The 11,302-nt window shown below is 40.1% G+C and overlaps 1 non-coding gene across 1 annotated transcript; it reads right to left on the bottom strand.

The window, feature by feature from the left end:
* Positions 1 to 4,342: 4,342 nt before the first annotated feature.
* On the bottom strand, positions 4,343 to 4,450 carry LOC112752536 (small nucleolar RNA R71). The gene has a single exon (XR_003176968.1). It is a non-coding gene; the product is annotated as a small nucleolar RNA R71 (small nucleolar RNA).
* Between the last annotated feature and the right edge of the window lie 6,852 nt (positions 4,451 to 11,302).

Raw genomic sequence — 11,302 nt, 5'->3', positions numbered from 1 at the left:
CCCGCTCGATTAAATGGGAGACAGTGGCGTTGGAGGCATTCATTTTTTCCTCAAAGGACGCAGCCTTCTCCTCGGCATCCTTGTGCCCCCTCTCCACCGTGGCCAATTGCTCCTGAAGCTTTTCAACCTGGACCTTGAATTCGTTGTTGGCTTGGTGATGAGCGGATAATTTATACGCTTTTTGGCATTGTTTTTAGTATGTTTTTAGTAGGATCTAGTTACTTTTAGGGATGTTTTCATTAGTTTTTATGTTAAATTCACATTTCTGGACTTTACTATGAGTTTGTGTGTTTTTCTGTGATTTCAGGTATTTTCTGGCTGAAATTGAGGGACTTGAGCAGAAATCAGATTCAGAGGTTGAAGAAGGACTGCTGATGCTGTTGGATTCTGACCTCCCTGCACTCAAAGTGGATTTTCTGGAGCTACAGAACTCGAAATGGCCCGCTTCCAATTGCGTTGGAAAGTAGACATCTAGGGCTTTCCAGAAATGTATAATAGTTCATACTTTGGCCAAGAATAGATGACGTAAACTGGCATTCAACGCCAGCTTTCTACCCAAATCTGGCGTCCAGCGCCAGAAAAGGAGCCAAAACCAGAGCTGAACGCCCAAACTGGCACAAATACTGGCGTTCAACTCCAAGAAGAAACTCTACACGTGCAACACTCAGGCTCAGCCCAAACACACACCAAGTGGGCCCAGGAAGTGGATTTATGCATCAATTACTTACTCATGTAAACCCTAGTAGCTAATTTATTATAAATAGGACCTCTTACTATTGTATGAGGAATCTTTGGTCTCAGTTGTAATCCATTGTTCATCTTAGGAGACTATTGATCACGTTTTAAGGGGCTCGCCATCTCGGCCATGCCTGGACCTTCACTTATGTATTTTCAACGGTAGAGTTTCTACACTCCATAGATTAAGGTGTGGAGCTCTGCTGTTTCTCAAAGATTAATGCAAAGTACTACTGTTTTCTATTCAATTCATCTTATTTTGCTTCTAAGATATCCATTCGCACCCAAGAACGTGATGAAGGTGATGATTATGTGTGACGCTCATCATCCTTCTCCCCTATGAACGCGTGCCTGACAAACACTTCTGTTCTACATGAATTAAGCTAGAATGAATATCTCTTAGATCTCTTAACCAGAATCTTCGTGGCGTAAGCTAGAATGATGGCGGCATTCAAGAGAATCCGGAAAGTCTAAACCTTGTCTGTGGTATTCCAAGTAGGATTCGATGAATGAATGACTGTGACGAGCTCCTAACTCGTGATTGCAGGGCGTTAGTGACAGACGCAAAAGGATAGTAAATCCTATTCCAGCATGATCGAGAACCGACAGATGAATAGCCATGCCGTGACAGGGTGCGTGAGCATATTATTCACTGAGAGGATAAGATGAAGCCATTGGCAAGGGTGATGCCTCCAGACGATTAGCCGTGCCGTGACAGGGCATTGGAACATTTTCCCGAGAGATGACCGAAAGTAGCCATTGACAGTGGTGATGTATCACATAAAGCCAGCCATGGAAAGGAGTGAGACTGATTGGATGAAGATAGCAGGAAAGCAGAAGTTCAGAGGAACGAAAAGCATCTCCATTCGCTTATCTGAAATTCCTACCAATGATTTACATAAGTATCTCTATCCCTATTTTATTAATTAATATTCGAAAACCACATAACTGTTTTATATCCGCCTGACTGAGATTTGCAAGGTGACCATAGCTTGCTTCATACCAACAATCTCCGTGGGATTCGACCCTTACTCACGTAAGGTATTACTTGGACGACCCAGTGCACTTGCTGGTCAGTTGTATCGAAGTTGTGACAAATTATGAATGTGTAATCACTATTACGCGTACCAAGTTGCTCACGTGCCAGGAATAGTTCGAGCCTGGACATCACAATTTCGTGCACCAAGTTTTTGGCGCCGTTGCCGGGGATTGTTCGAGTTTGGACAACTGACGGATCATCTTGTTGCTCAGATTAGGTAACTTTCTTTTCGTATTCTTTTCAAAAAATTTTCAAAAATATTTCAAAATTTTCTCATCTGTTTTCGAAAAAAATAATATAAAAAATGTTTTCAAAAATTTTATTCAAAATTTTTAAGAATGAATTCTAGTGTTTCATGAAGCATGTTGAAGCCTGGCTGGCTGTAAAGCCATGTCTAATTCCTTTGGGAATGAGTATGTCAGGCGTGTCATGTCTGAATTACATGCTGAAGCTTGGCTGGCCATTGGCCATGTCTAGTGTTTTGGACCGGAGCTTTCATTGAAAGCTTGGCTGGCTCATGAGCCATGTCTAATTCCTGGACTGAAGCTTTAGACTAAACATGGTAAGATTCCTGGAATTCATATTAAAAATTTTGGAATCCTTATTTTTCTTTTTTTTTAAATAATTTTCGAAAAAAAAAACCAAAAAAAAAATTAGAAAATCATAAAAATCAAAAATATTTTTTGTTTCTTGTTTGAGTCTTGAGTCATGTTATAAGTTTGGTGTCATTTGCATGTGCATCTTGCATTTTTCGAAAATTTTATGCATTCATAGTGTTCTTCATAATCTTCAAGTTGTTCTTGGTAAGTCTTCTTGTTTGATCTTGATGATTTTTTGTTTTGTGTCTTTTCATGTTTATCATATGCATTCTTGAATTCTTAGTGTCTAAGCATTAAAGAATTCTAAGTTTGGTGTCTTGCATGTTTTCTTTGCATTAAAAATTTTTCAAAATTGTGTCTATGATGTTCATCTTGACATTCATAGTGTTCTTGGTGTTCATCTTGACATTCATAGCATTCTTGCATGCATCACATGTTTTGATCTAAAAATTTCATGCATTGCATCATTTTAGTGTTTTTCTCTTGCATCATAAAAATTCAAAAATCAAAAAACTATCTTTTCCTTTTTCTCTCATCAAATTTGAAAATTTGGATTGACTTTTTCAAAAATTTTTAAAATCAAATTGTTTCTCATGAGTCAAATCAAATTTTCAATTTGAAAATCTTATCTTTTTCAAAATCTTTTTCAAAAATCAAATCTTTTTCAAAATTCTTAGTTATTTTTGAAAATTCCAAAAATACTTTTCAAAAATCGTTTTCTTATTTTTAGACCAAATTTTCGAAAATAACAATAACAATTAATGTTTTGATTCAAAAAATTTGAAGTTTGTTACTTGCTTGTTAAGAAAGATTCAAACTTTAAGTTCTAGAATCATATCTTGTGATTTCTTGTGAATCAAGTCATTAATTGTGATTTTAAAAATCAAATCTTTTTCAAAAACTAATTTCTATCATATCTTTTCAAAAATATCTTCTCATCTTATCTTTTTCAAAAATCAAAATTTCAAAATATCTTTTCTAACCTCCTAACTTCTTATCTTTTCAAAAATTTGTTTCAACTAACTAACTAACTTTTTGTTTGTTTCTTAACTTTTTCAAAACTACCTAACTAACTCTCTTTCTCTCTCTCATTTTCGAAAATATCTTCCCCCTTTTTCAAAATTTCTTTTTTAATTTATTAATTATTTTTTTTTTAAATCTTAATTTTCGAAAATCACTAACATTTTTCAAAAACTATTTTCAAAAATCACTAACTCCTTTTCAAAATTAATTTTCGAAAATTCCCTCCTTCTCTCTCATCTTAGTTTATTTATTTATTCATCTACTAACATCTCTTCCTCACATCATCACCAAATTCGAACCCCCTCCTCTATCTGTGTTCGAATTTCTTCTTCTCTTCTTCTACTAACAATAAGGAACCTCTTTACTGTGACATAGAGGATTCTTCTTCTTTTCTTTTTCTCTCCTCTTTCTTATGAGCAGGGACAGAGAAAAAGGCATTCTTGTTGAAGCTGATCCAGAACCTGAAAGGACTCTGAAAAGGAAACTGAGAGAAGCTAAAATACAACAGTCCAGAGATAACCTTTCAGAAATTTTCGAACAGAAAAAGGAGATGGCAGCCGAAAATAATAATAATGTAAGAAAGATGCTTGGTGACTTTACTGCACCTAATTCCAATCTACATGGAAGAAGCATCTCCATTCCTGCCATTGGAGCAAACAACTTTGAGCTGAAACCTCAATTAGTTTCTCTGATGCAGCAGAACTGCAAGTTTTATGGACTTCCATCTGAAGATCCTTTTCAGTTCTTAACTGAATTCTTGCAGATATGTGATACTGTTACGACTAATGGAGTAGATCCTGAAGTCTACAGGCTCATGCTTTTCCCTTTTGCTGTAAGAGACAGAGCTAGATTATGGTTGGATTCTCAACCCAAAGACAGCCTGAACTCTTGGGATAAGCTGGTCACGGCTTTCTTAGCCAAGTACTTTCCTCCTCAAAAGCTGAGCAAGCTTAGAGCTGATGTTCAAACCTTCAGACAGAAAGAAGGTGAATCCCTCTATGAAGCTTGGGAAAGATACAAACAGTTGACCAAAAAGTGTCCTTCTGACATGCTTTCAGAATGGACCATCTTGGATATATTCTATGATGGTTTATCAGAGCTATCAAAGATGTCACTGGACACTTCTACAGGTGGATCCATTCACCTAAAGAAAACGCCTGCAGAAGCTCAAGAACTCATTGACATGGTTGCTAATAACCAGTTCATGTACACTTCTGAAAGGAATCCTGTGAGTAATCGGACGCCTATGAAGAAGGGAGTTCTTGAAGTTGATACTCTGAATGCCATATTGGCTCAGAATAAAATATTGACTCAGCAAGTCAATATGATCTCTCAGAGTCTGCATGGAATGCAAGCTGCATCCAACAGTACTCAAGAGGCATCTTCTGAAGAAGAAGTTTATGATCCTGAGAACCCTGCAATAGCAGAGGTAAATTACTTAGGTGAACCTTATGGAAACACCTATAACTCAACATGGAGAAATCATCCAAATTTCTCATGGAAGGATCAAAAGCCCCAACAAGGCTTTAATAATGGTGGAAGAAACAGGTTCAGCAATAGCAAGCCTTTTCCATCATCAACTCAGCAACAGACAGAGAACTCTGAACAAAATGCTTCTAATTTAGCAAATCTAGTCTCTGATCTATCTAAGGCCACTGTAAGTTTCATGAATGAAACAAGGTCTTCCATTAGAAATCTGGAAGCACAAGTGGGCCAGCTGAGTAAAAGGATCACTGAAATCCCTCCTAGTACTCTCCCAAGCAATACAGAAGAGAATCCAAAAGGAGAGTGCAAGGCCATTGACATAAGCGCCATGGCCGAACCTGTGAGGAGAGGAGAGGACGTGAATCCCAAGGAGGAAGACCTCCTGGGACGTCCAGTGGTCAATAAGGAGCTTCCCTCTGAGGAACCAAAGGACTCTGGGGCTCATCTAGAGACCATAGAGATCCCATTGAACCTCCTTATGCCCTTCATGAGCTCTGATGAGTATTCCTCTTCTGAAGAGAATGAGGATGTTACTGAAGAGCAAAATGCCAAGTTTCTTGGTGCAATCATGAAGCTGAATGCCAAATTATTTGGCATTGATACTTGGGAAGTTGAACCTCCCTTGTTCATCAATGAACTAAGTGATCTGGATCAACTGACATTGCCTCAGAAGAGACAGGATCCTGGAAAGTTCATAATACCCTGTACCATAGGCACCATGATCTTTAAGGCTCTGTGTGACCTTGGTTCAGGAATAAACCTCATGCCCCTCTCTGTAATAGAGAAACTAGGGATCTATGGGGTGCAAGCTGCTAAAATCTCATTAGAGATGGCAGACAGCTCTAGAAAATAGGCTTATGGACAAGTAGAGGACGTGTTAGTAAAGGTTGAAGGTCTTTACATCCCTACTGATTTCATAGTCCTGGATACTGGAAAGGAAGAGGATGAATCCATCATCCTAGGAAGACCTTTCCTGGCCAAAGCAAGAGCTGTGATTGATGTTGACAGAGGTGAACTAGTCCTTCAATGGAATAAGGACTCCCTTGTGTTTAAAACTCAAGGATCTCCCTCTGCAACCATGGAGAGGAAGCATGAAAAGCTTCTCTCAAAGCAGAGTCAACCCAAGCCCCCACAGTCAAACTCTAAGTTTGGTGTTGGGAGGCCACAACCAAACTCTAAGTTTGGTGTTGAACTCCCATATCCAAACTCTAAGTTTGGTGTTGGAGAGTCTCAACAAAGCTCTGCACATCTGTGAGGCTCCATGAGAGCCCACTGTCAAGCTATTGACACTAAAGAAGCGCTTGTTGGGAGGCAACCCAATTTTTATTTATCTAACTATATTTTCCTTAGTTATATGTCTTTGTAGGTTCATGATCATGTGGAGTCACAAAATAAATATAAAAATTGAAAACGGAATCAAAAACAGCAGAAGAAAAATCACACCCTGGAGGAGCATCTGTCTGGCGTTCAGCGCCAGAACAGAGCATAGTGCTGGCGTTGAACGCCCAAAATGGGCAGCTTCTGGGCGCTGAACGCCAGAACAGGCATGGTTCTGGCGTTCAACGCCAGAAATGGCACACAAATGGGCGTTGAACGCCCAAAATGGCCACCAACCTGGCGCTGAACGCCCAGAGTTGGGTACAAAGGCATTTTTACATGCCTAATGGGTGCAGGGATGTAAATCCTTGAACACCTCAGGATCTGTGGACCCCACAGGATCCACTCAGGATCTGTGGACCCCACAGGATCCCCACCTACCTCCACTCACTTCTTCTCACCACTTTCTTTCACACAACCCCATAAACACTCTTCCCCAAAAACCCTTCACCAATCACCTCAAACTCTCTTCCCCATCACCTCTTCACCACTCACATCCATCCACTCTTCCCCATAAACCTACCTCATAAACTCCACCTACCTTCAAAATTCAAAACCAATTTCTCACCCAAACCCACCCATATGGCCGAACTTTAACCCCCCTCCCTTCCCTATATAAAGACCTCCATTCTTCATCAAATTCACACAACACACCCCTCTATACCCTTCTTGGCCGAAACCACATCTCCCTCTCCCTCTCCATATTTCTTCTTCTTCTTCTTCTATTCTTTTGTTTATTGCTCGAGGGCGAGCAATATTCTAAGTTTGGTGTGGTAAAAGCATAAGCTTTTTGTTTTTCCATTACCATTGATGGCACCTAAGACCGGAGAATCCTCTAGAAAGGGGAAAGGGAAGCCAAGAGCTTCCACATCCGAGTCATGGGAGATGGAAAGGTTCATCTCCAAAGCCCATCAAGACCACTTCTATGATGTTGTGGCCAAGAAGAAGGTGATCCCTGAGGTCCCTTTTAAACTCAAAAGAAATGAGTATCCGGAGATCCGACATAAAATTCAAAGAAGAGGTTGGGAAGTTCTAACAAATCCCATCCAACAAGTCGGCATCCTAATGGTTCAAGAGTTCTATGCCAATGCATGGATCACCAAGAACCATGATCAAAGTAAGAACCCGGATCCAAAGAACTATGTTACAATGGTTCGGGGAAAATACTTAGATTTTAGTCCGGAGAATGTGAGGTTGGCGTTCAACTTGCCATACATGGAAGAGAACGCACGCCCCTACACAAGGAGAGTCAACTTTGATCAAAGGTTGGACCAAGTCCTTATAGACATATGTGTAGAAGGAGCTCAATGGAAGATTGACTCCAAAGGCAAGACGGTTCAACTAAGAAGATTGGACCTCAAGCCTGTAGCTAGAGGATGGTTGGAGTTTATTCAATGCTCAATCATTCCCACTAGCAACCGGTCTGAAGTTACTATAGACCGGGCCATCATGATCCATAGTATCATGATTGGAGAAGAGGTGGAAGTTCATGAGATTATACCTCAAGAACTCTACAAGGTGGCTGACAAGTCCTCCACCATGGCAAGGTTAGCCTTTCCTCACCTCATCTGCCACCTATGCAATTCAGCTGGGATTGACATAGAGGGAGACATCCTCATTAAAGAGGACAAGCCCATCACCAAGAAAAAGATGGAGCAAGCAAGAGAGCCCAGTCATGGAGCTCAAGAGGCGCAAGAAACTCATTTCCATGAGATCCCGGAGATGCCTCAAATGCACTTTCCTCCACAAAATTATTGGGAGCAAATCAACACCTCCCTAGGAGAATTGAGTTCCAATATGGGACAACTAAGGGTGGAACATCAAGAGCACTCCATCATGCTTCATGAAATAAGAGAAGATCAAAAAGCAATGAGGGAGGAGCAACAAAGACAAGGAAGAGACATAGAAGAGCTCAAGGACATCATTGGTTCCTCAAGAAGGAAACGCCACCATCACTAAGGTGGATTCATTCCTTGTTCTTATTTCTTCTGTTTTTCGTTTTCTATGTTATGTGTTTATCTATGTTTGTGTCTTCATTACATGATCATTAGTAGTTAGTAACTTTGTCTTAAAGTTATGAATGTCCTATGAATCCATCACCTCTCTTAAATGAAAAACGTTTTAATTCAAAAGAACAAGAAGTACATGAGTTTCGAATTTATCCTTGAACTTAGTTTAATTATATTGATGTGGTGACAATGCTTCTTGTTTTCTGAATATATGCTTGAACAGTGCATATGTCTTTTGAAGTTGTTGTTTAAGAATGTTAAATATGTTGGCTCTTGAAAGAATGATGACTAGGAGACATGTTATTTGATAATCTGAAAAATCATAAAAATGATTCTTGAAGCAAGAAAAAGCAGCAAAGAACAAAGCTTGCAGAAAAAAAATTATAGAAAAAAAAATAGGCAAAAAAAAAAATAGAAAGAAAAAGAAAAAGCAAGCAGAAAAAGCCAAAAGCTCTTAAAACCAAGAGGCAAGAGCAAAAAGCCAATAACTCTTAAAACCAAAAGGCAAGGGCAAATAAAAAGGATCTCGAGGCTTTGAGCATCAGTGGATAGGAGGGCCTAAAAAGGAATAAAATCCTGGTCTAAGCGGCTAAACCAAGCTGTCCCTAACCATGTGCTTGTGGCGTGTAGGTGTCAAGTGAAAACTTGAGACTGAGCGGTTAAAGTCAAGGTCCAAAGCGAAAAAAGAGTGTGCTTAAGAACCCTGGATACCTCTAATTAGGGACTTTAGCAAAGCTGAGTCACAATCTGAAAAGGTTCACCCAATTATGTGTCTGTGGCATTTATGTATCCGGTGGTAATACTGGAAAACAAAGTGCTTAGAGCCACGGCCAAGACTCATAAAGAAGCTGTGTTCAAGAATCATCATACTGAACTAGGAGAGTCAATAACACTATTCGAAATCTGAAGCTCCTATAGATGCCAATCATTCTAAACTTCAATGGATAAAGTGAGATGCCAAAACTATTCAAGAGGCAAAAAGCTATAAGTCCCGCTCATATGATTGAAGCTCTGTTTCATTGATAGTTTGGAATTTATAGTATATTCTCTTCTTTTTATCCTACTTGATTTTCAGTTGCTTGGGGACAAGCAACAATTTAAGTTTGGTGTTGTGATGAGCGGATAATTTATACGCTTTTTGGCATTGTTTTTAGTATGTTTTTAGTAGGATCTAGTTACTTTTAGGGATGTTTTCATTAGTTTTTATGTTAAATTCACATTTCTGGACTTTACTATGAGTTTGTGTGTTTTTTTGTGATTTCAGGTATTTTCTGGCTGAAATTGAGGGACTTGAGCAGAAATCAGATTCAGAGGTTGAAGAAGGACTGCTGATGCTGTTGGATTCTGACCTCCCTGCACTCAAAGTGGATTTTCTGGAGCTACAGAACTTGAAATGGCGCGCTTCTAATTGCGTTGGAAAGTAGACATCCAGGGCTTTCCAGCAATGTATAATAGTCCATACTTTGGCCAAGAATAGACGACGTAAACTGGCGTTCAACGCCAACTTTCTACCCAAATCTGGCGTCCAACGCCAGAAAAGGAGCCAAAACCAGAGCTGAACGCCCAAACTGGCACAAATACTGGCGTTCAACTCCAAGAAGAACCTCTACACGTGCAACACTCAGGCTCAGCCCAAACACATACCAAGTGGGCCCAGGAAGTGAATTTATGCATCAATTACTTACTCATGTAAACCCTAGTAGCTAATTTATTATAAATAGGACCTCTTACTATTGTATGAGGAATCTTTGGTCTCAGTTGTAATCCATTGTTCATCTTAGGAGACTATTGATCACATTTTAGGGGGCTGGCCATCTCGGCCATGCCTGGACCTTCACTTATGTATTTTCAACGGTAGAGTTTCTACACTCCATAGATTAAGGTGTGGAGCTCTGCTGTTCCTCAAAGATTAATGCAAAGTACTACTGTTTTCTATTCAATTCATCTTATTTCGCTTCTAAGATATCCATTCGTACCCAAGAACGTGATGAAGGTGATGATTATGTGTGACGCTCATCATCCTTCTCCCCTATGAACGCGTGCCTGACAAACACTTCTGTTCTACATGAATTAAGCTAGAATGAATATCTCTTAGATCTCTTAACCAGAATCTTCGTGGCGTAAGCTAGAATGATGGCGGCATTCAAGAGAATCCGAAAAGTCTAAACCTTGTCTGTGGTATTCCGAGTAGGATTCGATGAATGAATGACTGTGACGAGCTCCTAACTCGCGATTGCAGGGCGTTAGTGACAGACGCAAAAGGATAGTAAATCCTATTCCAGCATGATAGAGAACCGACAGATGAATAGCCGTGCCGTGACAGGGTGCGTGAGCATATTATTCACTGAGAGGATAAGATGAAGCCATTGGCAAGGGTGATGCCTCCAGACGATTAGCCGTGCCGTGACAGGGCATTGGATCATTTTCCCGAGAGATGACCGAAAGTAGCCATTGACAGTGGTGATGTATCACATAAAGCCAGCCATGGAAAGGAGTGAGACTGATTGGATGAAGATAGCAGGAAAGCAGAAGTTCAGAGGAACGAAAAGCATCTCCATTCGCTTATCTGAAATTCCTACCAATGATTTACATAAGTATCTCTATCCCTATTTTATTAATTAATATTCGAAAACCACATAACTGTTTTATATCCGCCTGACTGAGATTTGCAAGGTGACCATAGCTTGCTTCATACCAACAATCTCCGTGGGATTCGACCCTTACTCACATAAGGTATTACTTGGACGACCCAGTGCACTTGCTGGTCAGTTGTATTGAAGTTGTGACAAATTATGAATGTGTAATCACTATTACGCGTACCAAGTTGCTCACGTGCCAGGAATAGTTCGAGCCTGGACATCACAATTTCGTGCACCACTTGGGCGGCGGTATCGAGCTTCTTTCGCAACACCTGCATGCCCAACAAATCGAACTCGGCCTTCCGGGCTATCACCGCCCCATGGAGAAGGGTATGATACATCCACCTCGCCTGCCCCGCGAGTTCGGTTCCAAGGAAGTGATCCTCCGTACCGGGA

This window comes from Arachis hypogaea, chromosome 15 (genome assembly GCF_003086295.3).
Source record: "Arachis hypogaea cultivar Tifrunner chromosome 15, arahy.Tifrunner.gnm2.J5K5, whole genome shotgun sequence".
NCBI classification, from domain to species: domain Eukaryota; kingdom Viridiplantae; phylum Streptophyta; class Magnoliopsida; order Fabales; family Fabaceae; genus Arachis; species Arachis hypogaea.
Note: the sequence above shows the minus strand (reverse complement) of the source record. Positions and strands in the feature narration are given on the sequence as shown.